Below are 5204 nucleotides of genomic sequence, written 5' to 3'. Positions count from 1 at the left end.
ACATGATATCCAGTCTCACTCATGTAGACTCCTTCCGAAAATGCTCTGTATTCATCGAAAATATCTGCTTGTTCTCTTTGTTTCCTATGCATCTCATGAATGTGTGCACCTTGATGTGCTTGGATGTTGATTAGCCTTTGGATGGCTTCTTGTTGTTGATCTTGCTTCTGGTTCAGGTTATTGAAGGATTCGCTCCATTGTCTCCCTTGTTCCAATTGCTGGTCCATCTATTGTTTTTGCCATTCCCCTTGCTGATTCATCCATCTAGAGAGTGATTCTTCTTGGCGGTTCATTAATTGCATTTGAAATTCCTTATGTGCCCCCTGATTTTCCATGCATTGCCTAGATAGAGTATCAATAGTCTCTTGTAATTGGTGCATGCTTAAGGTGGCTGGGGTTTGCTCTTGTGGATGTTGTCCTTTTTCAGCTTGATGGGCTGGCCTCTTTCTTACCCTTCGTTGAGGTAGTGGAGTTGCAGCAGCATGCATCCGACGATAAGTGATGGGAAGGCCAACCTTTATCCACTCGGGGTTTTCATCCTCGAATATCACCCTAGCCTGGTTGCAAAGCCGGAGAATAGTGCTGGGATAACCCAACTTTTCTCCAGACTCTTCTCAGCAAACTTCTGAATGCCTTGGGCTATGAGTTCATGAACCTTGATTTCTCCTCCCTTCATTAGGCATTGCACCATTGTTGCTTTCTTAAGGTTTACCTCTGAGTTATTTCCGGCTGGGAGGATGGATCTCCTTATGATTTCAAACCAACCTTTAGCCTCAGGGAGGAGATCTCCTCTTTTTATAAATCTGGGTTTCCTATTGGGGTCTCTGTCTCAATCTGTTCCTTGCACACAGATATTCTGTATAATCTGGTCGTGGTTGGGTTTGTTGTCCATTCTTGAGTGGTAGCTCTCCTTTGCAAAGGGTATGCTTTGCAACTTCAGCACTCTCATGATGCTCATGGGACTAAAATCCACCATGAGCCCTCTCACGAAACTTGTATAGGATTCATCCACCTTATCCTGTCTAACTGCATTTGCATAGAACTCTCTCACTAGAGTTGCGTTCACCCTTGTAATCGGATCGGTAAAGAGTTCCCATTGACGTTTTTCCACCTTTTCTATGATTTCTGGGCACTCAGTTTGTGTGACTTGAAAGCCTAATTCATATATGATTTCTTTATCAGCCATCCACCCAAATTGTAGTGCATGGTAAAAGGTTCTAAATCGCTTTTCATCAAAAGGAGGCTGCTCTATGGATCCCTTCCCTTTTTGTCTCTTCGAGCTTGATGATGCCATACAAGAGGGTTGATATGTTTGTTACTCACAAGATGGCTAGGGAGGTATGTATGGAACTTTTGGTGGATGATGCAGTGTGTGTGTCCGAGAGAAGGAAGGGAGAGAAATGATAGTATGAAGTGTGTACGGAGAGGTTGTGTGAAGGGGTTTATATAGGAAGATGGCAAATGATTGAAGGGTGTGGATTGATGGTGTTGTTTGATAGTGGATGGTTGAGGTTTGGTATTGAATGAGCACAAGGATTACCTCTTTTATGAGGGTCTTGGTTCGGTCTCCACAGCTATCCAACTCCCAATGTTGCATGGCAACACTTCCAAAGATATTCCCCTTGAAGACAAGTGTGAGATTTCCTTGGTATAATGGCCAAATCTCCCTTCCTTAATTGTCCCATCAAGTACCATCAATGTCCCTTTTGATTCCCTATACACAAAAAAAAGGAATGCAAATGGTTAATTGAAATTTTTGGTGGGAAAACTTAAGGTGTGAGCTAGCTAAAAAAAATCTTTTTCTTTTGTTTTTAAATGACTAAATGCTTTCCATGAATGCAAATCAATCAACCACTACATTTCCCATGCATGCAACGTTGGTACACCAAACTTGTTTGTGATCATATGGTGCAACAAGTTTGGGGAATAATTTTACCTCATAAAGTGTGTTCAAGCCCACTTGATGTGCCTTGAACACCAAACTTATCATGTACTATACACTGCATGTAAAGGGGTCTTATATTGGTCGTCAAAATTTATTTAAAAATCCATGAAATTTGCCTTATGACTACTATTAGAAATTAAAGGAAGAGGGCATAGAACATGGGCTGCCTCCCATGAAGCGCTTCTTTAGCGTCATTAGCTTGACGTTTGGTCCTTGTCAAGGTGGCTGATAGTGCTTGAAATCTTCCCCCCTTACAGTGAACCTATGTCCATTGGCCTTGTTGATAAGCTCCATATGCTCTAGGGATAAGATTTTGTTGATGGTGTACACTGGAGGCAGCTGGGATGGAATAGTGGGAGGTGAGGTGGTATAGATGGGAAGTATGTAGAGACCACTTCATCTCCTGGCGAGAAATCTTCTGTAGGGATTTTCTTCTTTTTCCATCCCCTTGGGACCTTTTTTCTTGTGTCTGTTGATGCCAACTTGTTCCTTGTGGTTTCCTTTTTGAGAATGGTTTTGTTGTCTATATCATGTGATTCTGGTGGGTCTGGTTCCTTTTGGATTACACTTGGTTGTTGCTCCTTCTGATCACATTGGATGTTAACCATAGGAGTCCTTATGTGTGGTGCTTGTGCTTCCTTGTTTGGCTCCTCCATCAGCTCTTTGTTATCATGATCTGCTTCTTGTGAGAGGTTGAAAACATTGAAAGTGAGCTGATCATCATGTATTCTCAACACTAGCTCTCCTCGTTCCACATCTATGAGTGCTCCGCCTGTGGCTAAGAATGGCCTTCCCAGAATGATGGGGTAAATAGGGTTCTCATCCATTTCTAGGATAACAAAGTCTGTGGGGAGAAAGTAGTTCCCAACCTTCACTAGCACATTCTCAACCACTCCTATTGCCTGTTTTTGAGTTTTGTCAGCCAACTTAATGATTACATCTGTGGGTGTTAGCTCATTGATTTGAAGCTTTTTCATGAGGGATAGAGGCATTAAGTTGATGCTCGCTCCCAGGTCATAGAGTCCTTTATCAATCATTGTTTCTCCTATGGCACAGGGAATATGGAAACTCCCTGGATCCTTCCTCTTTGTAGGTGGCCCTGGTTGAATGAGAGCACTGCAATCCCTATTCATCTTTATTGTTTGTCCACCTTTCAATGAACTCTTTCTAGCTAATAGCTCCTTTATATACTTTATGTAGGAAGGCATTTGCTGGAGGGCTTTAATAAATGGTATATTTACATCAAGAGATGCAAACATGTCGAGAAATCTTGAATACATTCTCCCTGCTACACCACCTTTAAGCCTTTGGGGAAAGGGTGCATATGGGTTAAGTGTCTCCTTCTTCTTCAGCTCTTCCTTGAGTGTGGGTTGAGGTGCATGGCTCCTTTCTTCCTGGTTTCCCTTTTGATTGTCTTGGAGGTGTTCTACTTCATTCATACTCCTCTCATCACTTGTGGTGATCATCTTACATTCTTCCCACCTTACTTTCTTTATTTCTCCTCTTGGGTTCTTCTCCGTGTCACTGGGAAATCCATCAGTGGGTTTGGGAATTTGTTGAGATAGATACCCTACTTGGGACTCCAGTCTCTTGATGTTTTTTCCTTGGTTTTTGATATTGCCTCGCACTTCTTCCTTAAACACCTTGTTGTCTTGGACTTCTCTACATAAATCTTCAAGTAGAGTCTCAATTTTTGAAAGTCTATTGTCCGTTAGTGATGGTGGATTAGGGTTAGGTGGGTGTTGATAGGATCTCTGTGAGGTATGTTGGTGAGTTGCATTGTTGTTGGAGTTGAGGTTGTGGCGTCTCTAGTCTTGACCTTGGTCTTGTTGATTTCCCCAACCAAAGTTGGGGTGATTTCTCCATCCAGAGTTGTAGGTTTTAGAGTATGGGTCATGGATTTGTCTAGGTGAGTTTCCAACATAGTTAGCTTGTTCCCAGTCACCTTCTTCTCCTATATTCACTCCTTCTTGAGTTGGTGATGAAGTGATGACTGCTGCAACTTGGTTTTCCTCCACCTTCTTGGTGAGATCTGCTAGCTGATTGGTGATCATCTTATTTTGAGTTAGCAATGCATCCATGTGGTTCAGCTCCATTACTCCTCGAGTGTTACTTCTTTCAGAGGCATAGAAGTAGTCATTCTCAGCTACTGTTTCAATGACATCTATGATTTCTTCAATGGTTTTCTTCTTGTTTAGAGAGCCCCCTGATGAATGATCTATAGCCTTCTTTGACTCATAGGAAAGACCTTCATAGAAAATGTGAAGTTGAACCCATTCATTGAACATATCTGGTGGGCATCTTCTTGTTAAGTCCTTGAACCTCTCCCATGCCTCATAGAGAGTCTCACAATCTTGTTGCCTGAAAGTCTGCACCTCAGCTCTCAGCCTGTTAATTCTTTGAGGAGGGTAGAATCTTGCCAAAAATTTGTTCACCACATCTTCCCAATTTGTCAAGCTCTCCTTTGGAAAGGATTCGAGCCACTTGGATGCCTTGTCCCTGATTGAAAAAGGGAACAACAACAGCCTATAGACATCTGGGTGGACTCCATTAGACTTCACAGTGTCACAAATTCTCATGAAGGTGGTTAGATATTGATTGGGGTCTTCTTTAGCACTACCTCCAAATGAGCAGTTATTCTGAACAAGGGTGATGAGCTGGGGTTTTAGTTCAAAGTTGTTGGCATATATGGTGGGTTTCTGGATGCTACTTCCATAGTTTCCTAGATTTGGATTGATGTAGGAGCCAAGAACTCTCCTTTCTTGCTGGTGGACGAAATTGTGATCCTCAAAGTTGGTCTCTTTGTATTTGTGTGAAATCAAAAATACCCCAAAGAGATCATGGTGTGATAAATTGGGATCTTAATAATCCCTGGTGTGATCATAACTCCGTTCAACTTAACCAGCAAGTGTACTGGGTCATCCAAGTAATACCTTACGTGAGTAAGGGTCGATCCCACAGAGATTGTTGGTATGAAGCAAGCTATGGTCACCTTGTAAACCTCAGTTAGGCAGATTAAATTGGTTTATGATGAGTTCGAAAATTAATAATAAATAGAAATTAAAAAGGGATAAAAATACTTATGTAAATCAATAGTGGGAATTTCAGATAGGCGTATGGAGATGCTGTGCTCCTCTCGTATCTCTACTTTTTTTTATTACATTCATCCAATCCTTCTTACTCCTTTCCATGGCAAGCTGTATGTAGGGCATCACCATTGTCAATGGCTACATCCCATCCTCTCAGTGAAAATGGTCCT

General features: G+C 41.9%; 1 non-coding gene across 1 annotated transcript; it reads left to right on the top strand.

The window, feature by feature from the left end:
* The first annotated feature begins 4228 nt into the window (after positions 1 to 4228).
* On the top strand, positions 4229 to 4335 carry LOC112793332 (small nucleolar RNA R71). Its single transcript, XR_003198030.1, has one exon. It is a non-coding gene; the product is annotated as a small nucleolar RNA R71 (small nucleolar RNA).
* The last annotated feature ends 869 nt before the right edge of the window (positions 4336 to 5204 follow it).

Source organism: Arachis hypogaea, chromosome 3 (genome assembly GCF_003086295.3).
Source record: "Arachis hypogaea cultivar Tifrunner chromosome 3, arahy.Tifrunner.gnm2.J5K5, whole genome shotgun sequence".
Lineage (NCBI taxonomy): Eukaryota > Viridiplantae > Streptophyta > Magnoliopsida > Fabales > Fabaceae > Arachis > Arachis hypogaea.
The sequence above is the reverse complement of the archived record's forward strand: the minus strand, read 5'-3'. Positions and strand labels throughout refer to the sequence as shown.